Here is a 23,214-nt window from a genome sequence, read left to right as displayed (position 1 = left end):
GAGGCATTCAGAGGACCCCGTGTGGACACACACCATGGAGTCAAAGGGGCCTGTACTGTGTGGGTATATCTGGGGAAGGTGGAGGAAGGAGAATGAAGAGATAACCCGGATCACAAAGATACTCGATGGAGAACTCAGATGTGGCAGACGTGCTAACTCAGAGATGACTGCAATCTCTTTTCAGTTACCCTTGCAGAATAGTCTATTGTAACTCTCATCTGTTTGGGATACAAAGGGAACCACTGTAGCACAACTTTGTGGGCTGAGTCTGGAGACTCAGAAGCCTCTCTGTGGGTGTCTCTGATCACCAAGGGAGATTCTGGCTGAAACCTAATCACGATCTTCAGTGTTATCCGTGAATGAAAACTATGCAGGTGTAGTGATGTGACCAGCACCAAATAAAATCCAAGAAGCGCCCCTTCCATGGCATCTACTTTCTTCTGTAGAACCATCCAAGCGATGCCAGGAGAGTGTCATCTGTGGGGGGAAGTATCCCAAGGAACGAAGGGGAAGGGAAAAGGAAATCCTCCTGACTTCTACAATGCGAGGCTTCCTCTCCATGGCTTTGCGCTTCTTTACCTGTACTCATTCTCCAGGCGATCTTTCGTACAGCCTCAGGGTTTTACATACTAGCTGCATGCTGGCGGTTCCCAATACTGTATCTCTAGCACAGAACTATTCCCTGATGCCCAGACTCAAATATTCTACCACCTACATGGGAAGGAAGTTCATCTGGAGGTCTAACAAGGATCTCAGATTTAACATGTCCAAAACTAAGGTATCGTTCCAGCCAGGCAATTAGGCAACAAAAATGAAATAAAACAAAAGACATCCAAATCGGAAAAGAAATAAAGCTATTTCTATTCATAAATGAGATAATCTTATATGAGGAAAGCTCTAAAGAACCCAGAAAAACTGTGAGAACTCATAAATGAATCCAGCAAAGATGTACTATAAAAAAATCAGTGTGCAAAAATCAGTTGTATTTTTATATATGGATAATGAACACTAAGAAAAGGAAATTAAGAAACAATTTCATTGATAATAGCATCCAAAAGAATAAAATACTTGGGAATAAAGTTAATAAAAGAGACACAAAAAAAATGTACAGTGAAAATTTAAAAAAACATTGATGAAAGAAATTTCAAAAGACCTAAATACACAGAAAGACATCCTGCGGTCCTGCACAGTAAGACTTAATATTATAAGACGACAAGACTATCTAAAGTAGACTTAACACTTTGAAAAAATGGAAAAACATCCCAAAGTTTATATGGAACTCCAAGAAAATCCAAATAGCCCAAACAATCTGGAAAAAGAAACACAAAGCTAGAAGTCCAACACTTCACAATTTCAAAACTTACTACAAAACTACAGTAATCAAAACTGTATGGTATTGACATGAGAACATATGGATACAGAATTGACAGTCCAGAAATAACTTAAACATCTAAGGTCAAATGATTTAAAAAAATTTTTTTTTAATGTTTGTTTATTTTTGGGAGAGAGAGAGAGAGAGAGAGACAAAATGCAAGCAGGGGAGGAGCAGAGAGAGAGAGAGAGAGAGAGAGAGAGAGAGAGAGACACAGACTTCAAAGCAGGCTCCAGGCTCTGAGCTGTCAGCACAGCACCTGACACGGGGTCTGAACCCATGACCCATGAGATCATGACCAGAGCTGAAGTTGGATGCTCAACCAGGTGCCATTAAGGTCAAGTGATTTTTGACAAAGGTAGCAAGACCATTCATATGTAAAGAACAGTCTCTTCAACAAACGGTGCTGAGAGAACTAGATGACCACATACAAAAGAATGATGTTGGACCTTCACCTTATTTTTTTAAAGAAATTTTTAATGTTTATTTATTTTTTTTTTTTTTTTTTTTTTTTAAAAATTTTTTTTTCAACGTTTATTTATTTTTGGGACAGAGAGAGACAGAGCATGAACGGGGGAGGGGCAGAGAGAGAGGGAGTCACGGAATCGGAAACAGGCTCCAGGCTCCGAGCCATCAGCCCAGAGCCCGACGCGGGGCTCGAACTCACGGACCGCGAGATCGTGACCTGGCTGAAGTCGGACGCTTAACCGACTGCGCCACCCAGGCGCCCCGATGTTTATTTATTTTTTAAGAGAGAGTGACACATAGTATGAGTGGGGGAGGGAGGAGAGAGAGAGGGAGACACAGAATCTGAAGCAGGCTCTAAGCTCTAAGCTGTCAGCACCCGATGCGGGGCTCGAATCCATACACCATGATATCATGACCTGAGCTGAAGTCAGACGCTTAACCAACTGAGCCACCCAGGCACCTCTGGACCTTTACCTTATACCACATACAAAAATTAACTCAAAATGGATCAAAAACCTAAATTTAAGAGCTAAAGCTATAAAAAAAAAAAAAACTCTTAGAAGAAAACAAGGGAAATCTGCATGACACTGGATTTGGCAATAGTTCCTTTTTTTTTTTTTAATTTTTTTTTTCAACGTTTATTTATTTTTGGGACAGAGAGAGACAGAGCATGAACGGGGGAGGGGCAGAGAGAGAGGGAGACACAGAATCGGAAACAGGTTCCAGGCTCTGAGCCATCAGCCCAGAGCCTGAGGCGGGGCTCGAACTCACGGACTGCGAGATCGTGACCTGGCTGAAGTCGGACGCTTAACTGACTGCGCCACCCAGGCGCCCCACAATAGTTCCTTAAATACGGCACCAAAATCACAGGCAAAATGAAAAAAATAAATTGGACTTCATTAAAATTTAAAACTTTTATGCATCAAAAAACACTATTAAGAGAATGAAAATACAACCCACAGGTAGGAGAAAAAAAATCTGCCAATCCTGTATCTGACAAGGGTTTAATATCCAGAATATATAAATAACTCCTACAACTCAGCAAATCAAAGGACAAACAACTCATTTTAAAAATGGGCAAATAACATGAATAGGCATTTCTTCTAAAGAAGAAAAGTAAATGGACAATGAGCACATGGAAAGATGTTCCACATCACTAATTAGGGAAATCCAAAACAAAATGAGATACCCCTCAGTGAGATACCCCTTCCTGCCTAACTAGGTTGGCTACAATTAAAAAAAAAACAAAACATGAAAAATAACTAAAGTTGACAAAAAGTGATGCCACTATTGTGGAAAACAGTTCGGTGGTTCTCCAAAAAGTTAAACACAGAATTACCATACAATCACAAATTACTCCTAGGTATATACCAAAAAGAATTGAAAACATGGACTCAGATGCTTGTGTGAGAATTGTCATTATAACATTATACACAACAACCAAAAGGTGGGTATAGCCTATGTGCTCAACAATCGATGAATGGATAAAGTTAATTTGGTGTTACACGTGGTGCAAATTATTATTCAGCCATAAAAAGTACTGAAGTTCTGATACATACTGTATCATGACTCTTGAAAACATTACACTAATTGAAAAAAAGTCAGACATAAAAGACAAATATTGTATGATTCTACTTATATAAAATATCTAGAATAGGTAACTTAGTCGAGACACAAAGTAGAATAGAGGTTACCAGAGGCTGGGGGGGTGGGAGGGAATGGGAAGTTATTGCTTCATGAGTTCAGAGTTTTACTCTGAAGTGAAGAAAATGTTTTGGAAATAGACAGTGATGTTGACTGCACAACACTGAACACAGTCACTGAACTGTACACTTAAACAGGTTAAAAAGGCAAACTTTATATTATATATTTTCTCTCACAAGAGAAGAAAACAATTAAATTACCGATCTTCTCTCCCAAGCCCACTCCTTCTATAGCTTCGTTGGTTTAATGCTATTTCTACTCCTGCTCAAGTTAAGAACATTTTTATCATCGCTCACTCATCATTATTTTCTCACACCCCACATCCAATCCATTGATTCATCCCATCAACTCAACCGTGCACATGTATCAGAACATGGATACATCTACCCCACTTGAAATATTCCATCATCTCACATGGATTACCGTGAAAGCTACTTAAATCATCTCCCGGCTAAAATCCCCCAGTAACTTGAACAGTGACTACTGGACAGTAAGCACTCAAAATAATATTAGTTTACTATTTATTATAAATAGATGAATATAAAATGGGAAGTAAGTACACACATACTTCATACACATGAATATATGAATATAATTTATTAATTTATTCTATTAATACCACTCAAAAAGGGAAAACCATGGACATGACCCCTATTAAGTCTGAGTGAAGGAAGGTTGGACAGTTAAGTCAACCATAAGCCTGATAGTACCTTTCATCCTCAGCCAAGGGAGAAAAATAGTTGTATATAAAGAAACTCAAACCCCAGAATAAAAGTCTAAGTGCAGAGAAAAAAATACACAGAAGGCAAAAAAAAACACAACAAAAACAACAAAAAAAACAAAAAACAACAAAAACAAAACAAACAAAAAAACCCCACAAAAAACTGACTTGTAGATATGTGATATGGAATCTAGAGGATGAAAGGTTCATTTACACAGTCCAGCCACAGAACCTACAAGAGACAAGCTCTCCCTCGTGTACAATGATCACAAGTGCCATGACAGACAGCACATGTTCAGGTTGGTGTGACAAATGGTTCTGGCCTGAAATGCAGCAATGTTATCATTAAGCATATTTACTTATCTGTTCTTATAAATTAGGTATTAGGAAATATATCCAATATAATTCCCTTGATTTAAGGAAAGCTTTTAAGGAAGCTCCTTAAATAACAATATGGATTGGTATCTGCAACTTCTTTAAAGATGAATAACAACATAAGATGGTTAATGGGTGGAGAAATATATGATAAAGTAAAAAGAGTTAGTTGCAGAATCAAGGCTGGAGGAAAAACCCTGTGAAATACTTTAAAATGGAACAAAAGGTTACCGGGTATCTTTAGGGGACACCTACCTATGAGTTGTTCAGCACACACACCCTTCAGGGTTGTCTGCTTCTATGGGGCTTATGCCTTTCATGGTCTTTGAGCTATTTTCCAACTCTATTAGTTGTAGAAAATTGATAGTGATGCAAATATTCTTATCTGTAGAAATGCAAATTCCCGCCAGGGGATGCTCAATTGACTTCCCTCTCCCACTCCTGACAAAGCCACTTTGGATCTGTTAACAAAGCCACGTCAGCACTCCTTATGGTCCATTAGCACGTCCCGCTCTGTGGATTCTCCTCCAAAGAGGATAAAACAACTTTCCTGTCTCATCATTAGCGAATGAGGTAAATAAAATCTTTAACACATATTCATTTTCTGTGAGTGAGAAAGTTATGATGTACCTTTAAGAAGATATCTTTTAACAGTTATGCAGGTTTTCCACCAAGATGCCCAATAGATTCATCTGACAGAAGTAGCTAATCTTCGTCACCGGAGAATACTCCACAGGAAGCTTTTAGTCCAGGAACATTTATTATTGGCTTCCAAAGCTGAATGCCAAGTGGCAAAAGAACTTTGCTGACTCTCTGTTTCTCTAATTTCAATTTTCCTCTCTACTAGCTTTTGTTTTGTTTTGTTTCATTAAGGAATGTATTATTCTCCATTGGTGGAAGCAATGCTTAGGAATTTCGTTTTATGGTCTACTTAGTGTTCTATATAAATTAATGAATGGATTATAGAGATTTATTCTTTTTTGGTAAGAGACCATAGAGGACTGGGTTTATCAGTCTTTGCTTATTTGCCCATTTTGGAGCTAAAAATCAATTAAGACTTTCATTCCCACAAGGAAGGAGAATAGCTCTTTGAAATCTAGACAGGTTTTAGTATTTCTGTCTTTATTCTTGACCAGTGGCTGAAATTATAACTAACTGAAATATTTTAAGAATTCAAATTCACACAGTTAATATGTTTGGAAATTAATATTAGTTTAATAAGTTTCACTTAATGAAAACAGTTATGTCTTATCTGAATCATCCATGTTAAGTATAATATAAACATACATTTTATTCTACTTGGGTTTATTTTTCCTAGACTTAGGTTTATTGGTCAGATAAAATAAGATTACTCCTATATAATGCTTAAGATTATAAAAACTAAATTTGTGACAAATCATTATTCTAACAAGCTTTTTACATCAATACTAATCGTGTTTAGTAATATGTCAGCATGAAGATAATTTCCAGGATCTTTAGTGTTAAATTAATTAAACAAGGAGGCCATTAGACTAAGGTGGCTTTAAAGCTCTAGTAACCTACATAAGCAAACCAGAATGGGAGCCTATAAATGCCTTAAGGCTAAGAAATCAAAACCTAAGAACAACCAATCCGGAAGAGCCAACTAAGTTTTCCCATATAAGACAACCGCTTAACCTACAGCCAATGGAATAATTTTCTTGCTTTGATTCCACCTCTTCTTTATAAGTATTTTCCCTAGCTTACGGCAGGGGAGAACCCCTAACCACCTCCAGTTTGGCAGTGCCTGATTCAAATCAAATTTTGCTCAAATAACCTCTTAAAAATTTTAAGGTGCTTCAGTTTATCTTTTAATATTAGGTTAACATAAACCTTGGGCGGATATTAATTTAAAAATTGTTGGAGAACTCAGTAATTTATAAGAGAATACCAAAATACTGATTACTATATGTAGTTCTAATTTTTTATACATCTTTGCTTATTTTTTTATGTTATACAGAAGCTCTGTCTTTGGGTCGTGCCAATGAACTTGTTCATTTTTGCAACTTTAAAAGGGTGTAAAGGAGACACAGCGGTAGGACGGTGTAATCGATGCCTTGCTGGTCTGCTAACTTGCCTGGGTGAGATGGACATTTCTCAGTTATTCTCCACAGTTTTCTATGAAATAGAATTTGGTTACTTTGGCTAAAAAATATAATTAATATGAATGGTTAAGTTTACACTAAGAGTAATACTGACAAAGGAATACAATCGTGCATATGTCTGTTTGTCAAAAAAAAAAAAAAAAAAAAGAAGAAGTAATTTTATATCTCTTAAAGCAGTGGTTTTCAAGTTTTATGGTCTCTGGACTCCTTTATACTATTATATAGTTTATATACTTTATACTGTTGGGATTTACTGAGGAACCCAAAGAGACTTTGTTTATGTGGATTATGGCTATCGATATTTAACCTCATAGAAATTGAAACTGAAAAGCTTTAACAATATTTCTTGATGTACTTAAAGATAGCAAGAACGCATTGCCTGTTAACAGAAATAGCATCTCAGTGTTACTATTAAATTGCTGTGACCACATGAACACAGCTCTGTGCTTAATGTGTCAGTCTGCCACAGGATAAGAAAAGGCATATTGAAGAACAAAACTTGGAAAGTTCACTTAACTTGCTTTAGTTTATAATACTTGAGTCTGAAGGAAAGCCCAAAATGTGTTACAATGTTAGTCAATCATGCCTGATGTCGACAGGCTGTTTTTTGGTTACTGATTACCCCTTTGCCTATGCAATGTGAATGATCAGTCTTAATTTTCCACATAATCTGCCTAATTAGAGAGCAAAGACTGTGTTGTAACAGAGTAATTGTCTCCCTTTCATGTTGACTGTTTGATGCCAGTGATTAATAGAATAAAGTTTGCTCACTTAGGTTACAGTCTATGCTTATTTTTAAGTGTTTTCTTATCACTTTGATTAAATAACTTATCTGGTATTGGTTCTCGAGCACTCATGATCATATCTTAAACATTTGTGTGAACCTCGTCCGGTAACTTTTTTGATTTTTGCCTTGGATCTTAAATATATAAAAATAAAACTTTAAGGATATCATTTGCACCTAAAACTATCCTTGAGATTTCTCAAAGAATCCCTGGAAATCAAGAAAATATGTTTTTTTCTTATAAGAGAACTGGGGGGTAATCAGGTTTATTGTGTCACTGTTGTAACGATTCATGTGAAATCAGAAGGGCCACTCAGCCTGTCTAGGTGAATATTTAATAGGTACAATGCTACACATAAAAATATTTCAGAAATCATAGGCTTTGGAGAAAATCCTTGATACTAGTTATTGGCCTTATTGTCCATAATGTTTTTACCTTCAGGGAAAACACCGGCCAGATGGTTGCCCGTGTTGAGTTTTCTTCTATTTGGGGTATTCTAGTCTCTACTATGCTGCTATCAAACAATTGTACAGTGTTGTAATTTGTTATTAAATTGCTAATTTGGGGGTGCCTGGGTGGCTCAGTCAGTTAAGTGTCCGATTTCAGCTCAGGTCATGATGTCGCAGTCTGTGAGTTTGAGCCCTGCGTCAGGGTCTGTGCTGACAGCTCAGAGCCTGGAGCCTGCTTCAGATTCTGTGTCTCCCTCTCTCTCTGCCCCTCCCCTGCTCATGCTCTCTGTCTCAAAAATAAATAAAAACATTTAAAAACGTTGCTAATTTGGTGAGGGTCTTGTTTCTGTAACTTAAATCTAGCATCTTGTAGACCAATGGCTTTCAGTTGGGGATGCAGACTTATCTATGATATATTCTCTAAATAAAAATATAGATGTCCGGGACCTAATTCAGGCTTACTAAATCTCTTGATAATTCTGGCATGTTCTTAGTGTATTTACTGTGTCTCAGGAACATTATGCTACACTTTGTTCTAACCAGTTCCTGGATGTCTGAGAGGACACGCACCCCAGACCAGCATCCTCAACAGAAATCCCAGACTTCAAGCAAGGACGAGATGTCCTCCCCATTCCTTTTCTGAGTCTCCCAGACACTGTGTCTGTATCTGCACTCTCTCTCTACGGTCCATAAAGTCTGCTCTCACCTTCTGCTGGCTCGTGTTTGATTTCTATCCTGTGTGCAGCGGGGACCCTCCTGGCTGGTCCTGTGGGACCCCCTCTGGGTCCTTAGACCGGCCCTGCCTGCATCACTTTCACAAATAAATGCCCTTTTTAATATTTTTTACAGCAAAGATAATACTTACTGACTTCTTTGAAAATTGGTTTAGTCGCTTTCCTTAGAGAAATTTTGCTTAATTTTTTGGTAATCGTTTTATTATTTTGTTTCACTTGCCATAAAACAACCAGATTTTCCTGTCAGTAACATTACTCTTGCATCACATCAGACTCTTCACATTTGAAAATTATGAGCAATAACTCAACATCAGCAATTTTAAGCCTACACATAGTTTTGTTTTCCCCTGATGCTCACTGAATGGCTCTGTACTAAGTTAGTGGCAGAACTTGAGACCCCAACACAGAACTTCTCAGAACCCTATGGATAAAGAAGATACCAAGTAATTCAACTACTGATGCTTCACAGAGTAAACGGGCTTCTCATGACGTCACGACGTTGCTTAGTTAGCTCTCAGACCAGACTACCAGGCTAGTCAGGATTCCCAGATCTCTGTGTGGTCAACAGCAGACAGCTTTTAAGAGGCAAACTCAAGGTCCCACAGAACAGAACTAACTACCTAGGACTAAATGAGTGGATGAGAGAAACTTCGTGTGCTTGGTGACTTAGAATATTGTTGATATTGCTTTAATGTTCTGTTTTATGAATAAAGAAGCCCCTTCCTTCCTTCTTAAGCTATCTGTAATTCAGAAGAATATAGTAGGCAACGCTTTTGCAAACTGAAATAAAATAATGCCTGATTTTCAAAGATTGCCTCAAAATTTGGAACCTTCTACTAAGTCCCTTTGCTTTCCATGGCAATACAGTTTTAGAATATGTTTTCCATCTTACCAGAATATAAGTGGAAAACCTGGTTATGAAACCGGGCCTTGCCTACAATGTCATATTTGACAATGATGCTCTGTCAGGTCTGGCTAGCCTCTGTGAAGGAGCTAAGACTGGCTTTATGCAGGGAGTCAACGCCCACAAAGACCTCCTGGGCAAACTGTCCTGGAACTGGCTTAGAGTCCCAGCCTCACAGATGCTGTGGAAGGTCTCTTCCTGAAAGAGCAAGGCCCTTAGGATACATCAAGGACATCAAGAAGAGAAATCCACCTAAATTTATGGGTACTGTGGACAAAATTTGGTGGAGAGTTGTCTTGGTATTTAACCTTGGGGTAGCAAATAACAGAGGGAAACAAAGATCAATCTGAAATCACTTATGAAAGCATTCAGATAGAAGTTGATTTTATTTGTTCAATATAACGTGGTTCTAGATTTTTTTTTAATTTTTTTTTTTTAGCATTTATTTATTTTTGAGAGACAGAGAGAGACAGAGCATGAACAGGGGAGGAGCAGAGAGAAAGCGAGACACAGAATCTGAAGTAGGCTCCAGGCTCCAAGCTGTCAGCACAAAGCCCGACGTGGGGCTCGAACTCACAAATTGCAAGATCATGACCTAGGCCGAAGTCGGACACTTAACCAACTGAGCCATCCAGGCACCCCATCGTGGTTCTAGATTTTAGAAAGCATCCCCCAGAAGGCCAACAAACACTCTTGCTGCCCCCGTGTAAATACTGGTTGAGATCAGGGGTGCCTGGGTGGCTCATTTGGTTAAGCTTCCGACTCTTGGTTTCAGCTCAGGTCTTGATCTCACGGTTCGGTTCGTGACATTGATCCCTGCATCCGGCTCTGCACTGACAGACTGAAGCCTGCTTAGGATTCTCTTCTTGCTCTCTCCCTACCCCTCCACCACTTGCATGCCTGTGCATGCACTCAGTCCCTCTCTCTCAAAATAATACCATGCTTTAAAAGTGTCCATAATAAATTTTTTAAAATATTATTCTGGTCCATATTTAACTGGCAAGGCACACAAGAACCAGCAGGAGAACAACTCAAATCAAGGTACTTTATAAGGTCTTTCTTGTTCTGTGGAGCTGAATAAGCATCCAGATATATGAAAGCCAGGTATTCTTCAACTTCTTAGAAGGCTACTACTGGAAAATCCATAGAATGTTTTTTAAGAATCAATTATGCAAAAAGAGTATGTGAAGTACAAGAAATAGGATCAGCTGTAATTCAGGACCTCTTCCTGCAGCTCACTTGCTGCTGTCTCCATCCCTGACAGGGCGCCTGGCCTGCCCTTACCTCATGGGTCTTGTCTAAGACATGAGATAATGAAGTACTCACAGGGTTGCCACACGGTTAATAATTCTGTCGAAAGTAACTATTAATGCTAGCAGTTCTGTAAGTTATAACCTTCACAGTATGTCATTTCGTGAGAATACAAACCATTTATTGATGTAACCTTGGCTACGTGCCCCGTTGCGCCGATGGTAATCAAAGCAGGGAGAAAGTCTGGCCACCATCTTCTCTTCCATGATGGTAACCCGATGCTCCACCAACCTGCCCCACCCCCCTCCCCCACCATCAAGTCTCTATGGAAGGTGATATTCTCGGTGTACAAATCTAATGAGAATCAGTAAGCCTTTGTTTACCATCATTGGAAAAGGCCTGCTAACGTTTATTAGAACCAACCACATTCAGTGTTGAAAAATTATCTAACGATTCTTTACAACTGAGACCTGCATTTACCTGTCCTGTAAGATGCATCCCTATTCTATGACAAGTTGATTCCCCAGGACAAAGTTGAACTTCACCTGTGCCCTGTGCCCCAGAACACAGAGCACAGGTTAAAAAAATCTTCCCACCCTTTTGTGTTCGGAAAAAAAGCATAACACAAAGGACCACCCTTCTCTCTCATGCTACAAGACGGGGCTGTTAAAAAGAAGACCACAGGCCCAAAATGGCATCACTTGAGTCAGGCCAAATCACCAAACCACACTAATAATACTCAACCTAACAGCAGTTTCAACCTCCCCCAGAAATGCAGTGTTAACCATCTGTCAGGAATTTTCTGACCAGCATGGGTGAGGTAATCTGCCAGTGAGCCTTCTCCATACCTGGAAAGGAGAAGGTTATCTGCAGAAGGTGATCTTGCCTGAAGCAATTGTTTTTTTGTTCTGTTTTGTTTTGCCAGTAACTTCTTTGCCCTACAATCCTTCTTATAAAAACTTTCCATTTTGTTCAACTCCTTGGTGGCTCCCATCTTCTTGCCAGATGCTGCTGGATTCAGGAAAGCCCATCAGATCTTCAATATTACTCAGCTGAATTTTGTTTTTTAACAGGATGCACCACAATGCTTCCTCAGAGACTCAAATAAGAACCTTGCCATCCTCATCATGATGACCATAAGACTTGCTAATGGCTCCCCAGTTCACCTGCACGTGTAAAACCCTGGGCCCCTTCCTCCTCTTCGTGACACTGTCATTAATGAAGATAGCCCCTATAACAACAGTCTGAATACAAATATCTTTCTAAATGTTTATTTATTTATTTTGAGAGAGAGAGAGAATGGACACATGCACATGGGAGAGGGGCAAAGAAAGAGGGAGAGAGAGAATCCCAAGCAGATTCCCCACTGTCAGCACAGAACCCAACATGGGGCTCGATCCCATGAACCGTGAGATCATGACCTGAGCCAAAATCAAGAGTCGGATGCTTAGCTGACTGAGTGTCCCTCAATACAAAGATTTTAATTGTCTTGTGCATTTTGTTTTTCACAGTTTTGGTGTCTGGCTCAGATGGGATTGTTCCTGCTTCTTCCCCTGTGCACCATTCCTGACGGTGATCTATGCACCCAACAGTGAGTCCAGAGCCTGATTCCGTGCTCTAGACTTTTGATACCACAGTGAGAACTTGATTTTGATTCTGAGTATTTACTTGATTTCTAGTGCTAGCTTCCCTTATTTATTTTAAAATTTTATTTATTTATTTGGAAAGAAAGAGAGAGAGCATATGCAAGGGAAGGGCAGAGAGGGAGAGGGAGAGGGCGAATCCCAAGCAGGCTCCCTGTTATCAATGCAGAGCCCACCTCGGGGCTCAAACTCACAAACCATGAGATCATGAGATCATGACCTGAACCGAAATCAAGAGTCCAACACTTCACAAGTGAATTCTATAACTGAAACTAAATGCCCTGAGTCTCCGTGCATATATACATGTCATTCAGAAAGGCCATTATCACACATTTGACATAAGCATCATGAGATGGTGTTACCAAATGAGATCATAAAATTTCTCAAGGAAGCTATATTGTGACTGGCTTAGGAAGAAGGACTTGTCAATTGAATATTCCTAAAATCTCCAGAAATTAAGGAAATTGAACTCCCAGTATTTTCAACAATTAAAATAAAAATTATTCTCCTAGAAATCCAAATGTTTTAAGAATTCAAGTTCACATATTTTGGTAAATCTCTGGCAAACGATGCTGGCTGAATATTTTTGCTTTATTAAAAACAGCTATCTCTTCTCTGAGTTACCAGACAGAAGTATAGTAAAATAGGACATTTTTATTCTTCTTGTGCATGTCCTCCTAATCTTATGCAGACGTAGTGATCGAGTAGGCATTATTTTCTACATGATGTTTAAGATTATGAAAAATGTAAATTTGTATTTAACCAAAATGAATCATTATTTTGACAAGTTTTACTTTAACAGCGACTGTGTTTTACCATTATTAAATCTTTAAGATAATATCCAAGACATTTAGGTAACTTAAAACCTTCATCTGATGCTAAACTGAGTTAATTAATGGATATTCATTAATCATTGCTCAGTAAGAAAGAATACAGAAATTCTAATAACTAAGCATAATTTTAAGGTTATATGCTTTTGATTCTTATTTATACATGCTACAGAGACAATGAAATACATAAAAATGCTGATGTGTGATGCTGTACATTTACCCATCCCCAGTTTTCCCAGTGGTTACTTTAGTAAATAACTTTAGTAACTAATTTTATAAGTTAGTCACTTTTTTGGGGCACCTGGGTGGCTGTCGGTTAAGCGTCTAACTATTGATTTCGGCTCAGGTCATGATCTCACAACTGTGAGATGGAACCCGTGTTGGGTTCTATGCTAAGCATGGATCCTGCTTGGGATTCTCTCCCCCCACCTCCCTCTGTCTGCCCCCACTTCATTCGCACACGTGCACTCTTTACTCCCTCCCTCAGTAAGTAAATAAATAAATGTCTTAAAAAAAAAAGTAGTTATTTTAGTTAGAAGTTAAAATTAATATGTGGTTTATACTAAGTAGCAATACTTTTAAAGAAATACAACTGTGTACATACTTCTAGAGCTCGAGACCCACGTTGGGCTCTGGGCTGACAGGGCAGAGCCTGCCTGGGATTCATATTCATTCTCTCTCTCTCTCTCTCTCTCTCTCTCTCTCTCTCTCTCTCCTTCTCCCTCTCCCCTCCCCCCGCCCCCGTCCACTTGCATGCACATTCTCTGTCTCTCACAAAATACATACATAAACATTTAAAAATAAAATAAAATGTAAAGTGTTATTCATTCATTCATTCACTCATTTTTCTGTGTAACTTGTTTACATAACAAAAATTCTGTTTTACAAAAATCACCTTCTATGGTTTATGTTGATTTTATTGCTTCCTTGTGTATTTAAGAAATCTAGTCATTTAAGAAAAAGGTGAGGCATTTTAAAGTTACATGATTTCTGTGTTTACTTGTAAAATCTTTTCTTGTCACTTTGATCAATTAAGTAAGTAATCAAGTATTGTTTCTAAGTAGCCTACGGTCCTACCTTAATCAAGTGCTCAAAATTTCCTGACAGCTTTTGTTATTTTGCCTTCCTCAAAATCAAATCCAAAAGCTGTCTGAGATTTCCCAGATACACCTGGAAAATCACAAAGATTTTTTTTCTTCCACCACATGAAGACGTGCTAGAAATCATTAGGTCAATGTGATACGTTACTATTGATGAGTTGTCAATAGACTTGTCAGATCAGAATCGACACTCAGTCTTCCTTGGGTTCCATTTGTGTGAGTAAAGCGTTATAAACACACAGATTTTTAGGTCCGACTCTGGACCCAGCAAATCTCTTTACTTGACAATCCTGACATATTCTTGGTCTACTCCATTTACATAATTAGGATATCCATGGTGTATCTTCGGATTATTTTGTTATACCTGAAGGGTTTTTTTTTTTTTTTCTGTAAAGATTATGTTCTTCCATTTTTATAATCACACATAATGTCCACTGTTCTCTGAAGGCAGGGCTAGCCATTATGCCTACAGATGTTGACCGTACTGTTTCTGGTGGCCTTCATCTTGCATACAACAATGTTCCCAATCAACTGCGTTATTCCACTCTCGGCAGACCTTTTACTTTTGAGAGTTACCAGTAATAAGTTAGCCACAGCCATTTAGAATCTTTGTCACCTACACATTATTTCAGTCTGATGCTTCCTGATCAGCACTTGCAATCACCTAGAGGCCAGAGATTTGTCTTCAAAAGAAAGACCCTCTTACAGGCCATGGAAAAGGAATATGCCAAATAGTTTGGGCATAGTCTTCTGATGGCGTCTTTTAAACAACGCTGAGACCCTGCCAGGGGATTGAGTCAGGATTTCCAGAATTCTAGTGGGGATGGCTTCATGAGACTACTAACCCAAGACCAAGCAAAGTGAGAATGAATTCCATAAGCCTAAGTGAACTACTGAAGAGGGGTTGTGGCTTTTATTTGGAGTATTTTACTGTTCCCTTCTCTGAATACAAGGAAGTCCCAGCTCTTCTTACACTGTATCTTACAACAGTTCAGTCAACGAAGCTTTTGCAACAAGAAAGGATCCATTTAGAAATGGTATCTGAGTCTCCCTGCCTGACCCCTCGAGAATTTGGGAACTCAATATTATTTAGCGTTCTTACTTTCAGAGCAGTATAATTATTTGCCTAGGTTCAAAAAGGATCTGTCTTCCTTGTTACCAGGGCAGAACTGAAAAAAACTGTAGATGCAACCATGGCCTCGACTGGAAGACCACATTTGAGTATACTGTTCAGTGAATCAGTAATGAGCAGACGCTTTTAAGGAACTAGGGTGCACTTGATGGCACCAATGCTTGCCAAAGTCCTCTTGGGAAAACCAGCCTGTCCCTGGCTTCTGGGGTTCCTGACTTACTTATCAGCAAGAACGATCACTTTGTAGCAGGCCCAGGAACCAGAGGATATGCTGGGGACCTCAGGAGGAAAGAATTTACCCAAACGTATAGATACTTAAGGTGAAATCTGAGCGCAAGCTCTTGGCTTCTTAGCCCCAAGAGGCTTTTAAATGTGCAATCTAAGACCCCTTATGAAAACTTCCCGCAAACTATTCTTGCTACACCTATGTAAATAAATCTAATGAGACCAGTCTTATTCCGTGATCATAAATAATCTCTCTTTGATTATTAGAGGAGGGACTATGGGAAAAAAATTGTGTCTCTGTCTCTGTGGGAAACTATGCATTGTTTACACTACACCATTCCAGGATATCAGATCCTAGCAATGTTCACTGTCTGAGTTATTTTGCACCTCTTTGTACGCTGCAGGGAACTGACGGATGTGAAAACTCCATTTTTTTTTTTTTTGGTAGAGATTCACTTGACTTCCTTTTCCCCTGTGGAAAAACCAGCTTCCATCCCTACCTGCATATTGGCCCCATTCCTGTTGCTTTGCCCAAATTGTCAATCATTAACCAAATTTCCTTCACGGTCTGGCTACAACCTCTCAAACTAATGTTCCCAATTTTTCCCCCACCTGATTTGGTCTCACCAAGAACTGGCACCTGACCGTCCCAATCTCTGTCTGGACCCCAGTGACCTCGAAGCTGTCCCTTTTGCCCAGGTTTGAAGAGGGCCCGAGCACTGAAGCCTGTGTGACCACACATGAGCAGGATCCTCTCTGGACAGGCCACAGGGAGGTGGGGCACAATGCTAAGGCTACACATGCCTTTGGATGACAGGTAACCACACCTGTGGGCAAATGGCTCAACACCCTCAAGACCATCTGCCATGTGGCAAAGCTGAAAGGTGCTCCTCCACCAAAGTCAGGGACCCACTGGGCTGGTTCCCCTCAGGGCTCAGCTCCTGACTCTTAACTATACTATCGCCTTCTATACCAATTTATATCATTCCTTTTCACTTCTGGAATCCTTATTTTAAGATGCCTGATCTCCAGGACCATAAGACAACAGACCTTTGCCATCACCTCTCAACAGATGGAAGCATCACCAACAAGAGTCCTCTGGAGACTATTTCCTAGATGCCAGTCTGCCTCCAAGGCTATGATTGCCTCTGACTTGTTCAGGGAGGAATGGTATCCGCTTTGAACAAGAGGTAGCAGTGACAACATAGAAGCCAAGCTCTGTACTGCTGGACAACAGTGCTGGTTGGTAAGGTCCCCCCCAGTGTTTGAAGGAAAGGCTGACCCCCAAGGACCACTTTGATCCCCAATAATCCAAGAAAAGACCCATCACCACATTTTTCCCTTCGTGACTCAGGAAAGACTACCTCATTCTTGCTCGTTTCCCAAAGACTCCCTAAGGACACCCTTACCTGCCCATCAAACTCAGGCTTTCTGCTTTGCTCTGAGCGTTCCTTCCTAAGGAATGGTCTCCACATCACCAGGCTCTGAAATAAATCATCTCCTTAACTGCCCAGCACATGTTGTCTTTTATCTCTTCTGCACATGTTGTTTAAACTCCCGGGAACAGAGTTTTGATAAAGTTTGTGATTACTCAAGCAGTAGTCTCATTAGATCTACTGAAGTTTTAATTTCAAATGTCAAGTTTACCCTCTTTGGTCAGTTTTTAATAAAAAGTGATAACAAGATGAGGAAATCCTTGAGTCATTATTTAATGAAAGCAGAATCATCCAATTCCTAAGAAAGAATACTATAAGATACTAAATACCCATTTAGCCTTTAAACAATAAATAAGCCAGAATAATTTCTCAAGCGAAGGGGTTTGGCAGATAGGGTCAGACAGATATCCTGATACCCTAGACAGGATGAACAAATAGGCAAAGAAATATTCATGAAATCAAGGGGCTCCATGGGGAATCTCTGAGTAGTCTGTATGGATTCAACAAGATGTCACTTATGAGATCAACATCAGAAAGGCTTCCCTAAGACAGCAAAGAGGATACATTTTGGGAAGAATTATGAAAAGACTGGACATAAGGTCAAAAGATATAATAATAAGCCAATGCAAAAACCCAGCCCAATGAGAGAGGATGGAGGTCATGGGTTTAACTGTGTTCATCAGACATGGGAATAAACGTGAGCATACAGCATAGATCTTAACATTTTAGTTATAAGTATGAAGATCTCAGAAATGAAAGAAGTATGATAAAATCATATGGACAGCCTCAAGAAAAGCTCAAATCTTATCTTATTATTTGCAATATAATAATATAAAATGAAATGTTCTCACTCTTCTGCAAATCACACCTGCTCCCACACTGAAGGATTTCAGGGTATCTCTTACAGAATGTCTATTACAGAAAAAGAAAGAACTACTCTGTGATACCTTTAACACTGCTGCTCAGTGAGAAAGAAAATGTAGGGCTCTGTACCTCAAAAAGGAAAAGCACTTATCCAAGAACAGCTATACAGCACCAAAGAGCAGTCAAAGCAAACACTGAAAGGTAAGCCTATGACATAATCTAATAAACAGTAAGAAACAAATCACAAATATAAAACGCTGCACTCAATTTCAACAAAAGCATTTTCTGGAAGTTCTAAAGTAGTGAGTGGTGGAAGAAAACATAAGTATTTGGGAAATAGTCTGACTGGTTTTGTTTTAGTAACATCAAGGGGAGGTCAAATCAAACAAAGGTACTTGTTTCATTAGTGACAAAAGAGAAACACTTTAAAAATAAAACATTCTTTAAAAAATTAATTAATTAAATAAAAATGAAAACTAAAACATTCCTTGAAATGTTTTGGGTTTAGGTACCGTTTCATAAGTGACAGTAACAGTACTTTTCCTAAAAAGGAAGTGAAATGAAATAATCAGCACATTTGCCAGGATTACGGATTATGTTCACGAGTCAGTAATATAAGGCCACCTAGACACATGGGTGCCACCGGAATCATATGTTTATATAAACTGTGAATACAGACGGAATAAAAAAGAGCAAATCAAATATGACAAGAGATAAATTCTGGAAAATGTCTTCCAATCACTTCCTGAGAATATTCTATCCTCTAGCTCCCTGGCAAATGCATCATTAAACTGTCTTCAGAAAGACTCACTCTGAATCCAAGAGGTGAAAGTTTTTTTGTTTTGTTTTTGGTTTTGTAATACGCAGCTCCCTAGATGTATACTTCATACTGCTTCATACTGCTGTTATCTCCTTGTTAATCTGATGATAAACTCTATATTCTAAAGCTGGGTTCACTGCAGAAAAATGGGACAAAAATATTTAATTTTCTTATATTAATCTTTTCATGGCTTACTTATGTTCCCTTGTATCTTTTTTCCTTATGTGAAATTTGTTTTCCATCAGGAGGATTACAGGGACTTGACACTTCTAAAAAATAGAATACCTTTCTAAACGTTCTCAAATGATACAAGGATAGTGATCAATAAAGTGTCAGTATCAATTGTGAATACTTACATACTGGAAAAGACTAATTCTTATAGTAAAAAAGCAAGCATAGAGAAAATGTACAACCAAGTTCTTGATTCATCAATACACTTAATGTGTTAAAAAAAAAATAACACACATGTATTACCTCACTTATTAGGATGCTTTATCCAGCAATCTTAGTTTCTAAAACTATAATCCCCTTTGACTCTAGACATACACACATTGCCTGGCTCTGAATGTGGAGAACTGGAGGCAGGGAGGCTCTAACAGCAATGAGGACACTGTTTCCGATTCAACGCTTGTGTCCCCAAACTCCGTATGTTTGTGTCCCCCATCCACCAATGTGATGGCATCTGGAGGTGGGAGGTGACTAGGTCATGAGGCTGGAACCCTCGTGAGTGGGATCGGTGCCCATACGAGAGTCCCCAGAGAGCTCCCTTGCCCCATGTGAGGACACAGAAGACAGCTGTCTACGAACCAGGAAGTGGGCCCTCAGCAGACACGGAATCTGCTGGACCTTGATCTTGGGCTTCCAGCCCCCAGAACCGTGAGAAATAAATGTATGCTGTGTACAAGCCGCCCAGTCTATAGTGTTCCGTTACAGTGGCGCGAACAGAAGAGATGCTGAATGCCAGACCTTGTGTTTACACAGTCGGGTCTCCACTCCACGGAATGGCATTCCGTGGAGAAACGGGGCTGGGGCCAACAAAATAATTATGAGCGGAGAACATCTTCGCCTTCTACAGAAGACGAATTGTTCAAAGAAGAACAGAGCGTGTCAGAAGGGCAGCTTGAAGGAGTGCTGGCACGGGCTAAATCTGGGACAATCTCTGCATCCTCCTCCCAAAACAGGTGACAGCAACGTATTACAAACTGGCAAGTAACATAAGCATCTATGAGTCCACACAGTATGTGGTGGGGGGAGGGGACCTATAGGGCATGAGGGAGGGCAGGGGAGGGGAGGGCTGGTCCTAGTCACAGTCTGCCACCTGCAGAACCGAGACAGTCGCTGGGGACACAAAGATGGGCTTCGGGGCCTGAACTCTTTGGTGTGACCTTTGAGAGAAACTTGCTCAACATACTTAAGTTCCAGGGAGGGACAGAAGCTCCTTCCACCAACTTCTCCGAATATAACCCAAAGCTCACCAAATCTCGCCCTTAGGAAACAAATGGGGTAGATTTGGGGGAACAGGGAAATTCATGGGATTTCCACGCTGGTGCTGTTATTTCGAATCAAAGGCACATGCCTCTATCCTTGACCCACAGGGGTCACATGGCAGACTGCCGCCCTCCTCAGCTGTCTCTGATTCCTAGTGTCCTAGGAATTTTGCTGCAATGTGTTAAATCCTCACTCAAAAAAACTGGAACGACACAGTAAAAAAAACAAAACAAAAACAAAAAACAAAAACAAAAGAAAAAGAAAGCCACAACCTGATCAATGCTGGGAAAGATGTCAGTGCCTTTTTTTAAATGAGCATAAATAGATCATGGCCAGTGGATTTACTTAAAAAATAAAAAGAGGAAGACGTTTATACAGAAAAATAAAACCACTTAACTCCAAAAAATAGAAAAGTTTTCAAAAATTGGAAAATCACCCCTAATGCAGACCAGAATTGAAGCGCAGCTCCAGACCAAACTGCTGTGGTTTGACAGCCATTGTATATTATGTTATTTCCCTACATAGACTCATCACTGATACATTAACTAAATCTTAACTCATGTCCAAAAGCCACAAAAGCACATGCCAAAATCTATGTGAAATGCCTCATATTTTATTTTTTTAACAAAGTCCATAAGAATGCCTCATTGATTATGAGTTGTGGTTTTATCTGTCACACTTCTAATTTAACCCGTTTCCTTCTCAATAATGCTGTTTTTATTTCTTCTTCTTTTTCTTTTTTTTTTTTTTTAAGCGACTAAAGTATCCCGGGATAATAATATCCATTAATTTATATCCCTAATAATATTTGGAAAGGACTAACTTTAAAAATGAGTACAAAAGACTTGAACAGACTTCACAAAAGGAGCAGTAATAAATATCTTACGATGTAGAGAGGATGATCGTTCCTCCAGAGAAGACAAGAAAAACCTGCTTGGGGAAACCACCCACATTTACAGTGAAACCTAGCCTTTTTGGACAAACGTGTGCAGCTATGCATTTCTCTGTGCGAATGATCTAGCCGATCCTAGCAGCCTAACAAATGAGACAGCTTGTCCCCCGTTCACACATCTCTCTGATGTCAGTGGAAACAAGCCGTAAGATCTGCAGGCCTCCCCCTGCTTCCTCTCTTTGGTTCCGTCTTTGGCTTCATCCCGAGGCCGCAGCAGTTCCAGAAGATACATCCAGCCATAACAAAGGTCTGAGGAGCAGGGAGGCATTCCTTCCCAGGGCTATCTCGAGTGAGAAAACACTTTTTTTTTTTTTTTTTCCAGAAACCTCCCAGTAAGACTTCCCTTCGCATCTCATTGGGCAGAAGTGAGTCATATTCCCAAACTAATTACTGGTAAGAGGACCAGAATGAGCGTAATTAGCCTGGACTAATGGTCTGAGGGTAGAGTGGATGTGGGGGGGTGGGGGGGAGGTGGAGGCAGAGAGGTGGCAGGAAGGCACGGACACGTATGCACCAGCCTGGCTGCGCGGCACAGAGAAAGCATTTTCACTAGGGACACGGGACTGTGCGTGTTTCACTCATCGGCAGCTTCCGGTACTCACTAGAATCCATTTGGTTGCTTTTTTTGTTGTTGTTTTTTAAACATAAAGATTCAGATTTGCTACTTCAGCAAATTACTTTGCTGGCATTTCTGCATATCTGAAAGAGGTTAATCTGATTATTGCTCAACTTAGGTTGAGGCTACCCTGGTTTACTATCATTGGGTGTTGTTACCAAGCCTCCCTTAGAAACAGTTTCTAACCATTTGCATCTGGAACGCGCATCTCTTGTTTGCCCGGCATATAAGATGCTTACAGGCAGACCATAAGCACAATTCTTCAAGTGTCCCCATCAAGTGTCTCCCAGACCTCTCCCGGTGGGGAGAGCACTGTGCTGGCCTCTACCGTTACACAGTCCCTGGTGACCACAGATGGCGCAGGAGGATATGATTTGGAGCCATCCTGACTGTCCCTCACTGCCACGACCTCCAGTGCAAAACAAAGCACACATTTTTATAATGCATGCAGAATCAGTCATTCTGGATTGAACGCAGAAAACACATTAAACAAAAGGTGGCACTCTTTGAAGCTTCTTTTTAAATGTTTTTATATAAATATTGTTTCTCCTATAACAAGGAAAAAAAATAATAACATGCTCATGGAGCTGAAAGCATTGCCACACCACCATCGCGAGGCAGCTGGTTGTCGGCTTTGCAAAGTTAACACCTGCTGCGGGGGGGCGACACCTGTCATAACGGGTGCATTCCTACCACCGCCACCTCTGGGTACACTGTGCCAAGAGTGAGATATCCAAGCCATTACAGATCATTTATACACGTGCGTTAGAAATCGGGGGCACCTGCAATCTCTGTAAACTCACCTATCAAAGGGTCTGCCCTCCAAAGCCCTACACAGGACATGAGGCCCTATCTTACCGCATACAGCAGGTCTGAACAATGGGTAATTATTTATGGGGACATTCATAAAGGGTGTCATCCTCGAGGAAGTGTGGCAATTCCCCTAAGCGAGTAATAACAACATACGCGTGCTGAATTTTCAAGAAACAAAATAAATATCACCTGTCATTTGGATGAGTCACTGCTATTTCAACTTGAAAGTTAAACTTAAAAACAAAACAACCCGCGAGATTATATGCTTCCAGCCAAGTGCACTATCTGGTGGCAAACAGCCAAAGCCCCGGAATTCACTGCAAATTGTAAAAGTGCATTCATAAAATGTCAGAGTCTCCAGTAGAGCAGTGAAGCACTCATGCAGGGGGCCTCTTGGAGGAGACACACT

The 23,214-nt window shown here is 39.9% G+C and overlaps 1 protein-coding gene across 1 annotated transcript in view; it reads right to left on the bottom strand.

Moving 5' to 3' along the window:
- Window positions 1-23,214, bottom strand: part of MCPH1 (microcephalin 1) — a 271,811-nt gene that overhangs the window by 169,796 nt on the left and 78,801 nt on the right.

Source organism: Lynx canadensis, chromosome B1, assembly GCF_007474595.2.
Source record: "Lynx canadensis isolate LIC74 chromosome B1, mLynCan4.pri.v2, whole genome shotgun sequence".
NCBI lineage: Eukaryota > Metazoa > Chordata > Mammalia > Carnivora > Felidae > Lynx > Lynx canadensis.
This window is presented reverse-complemented; position numbering and strand designations above follow the sequence as displayed.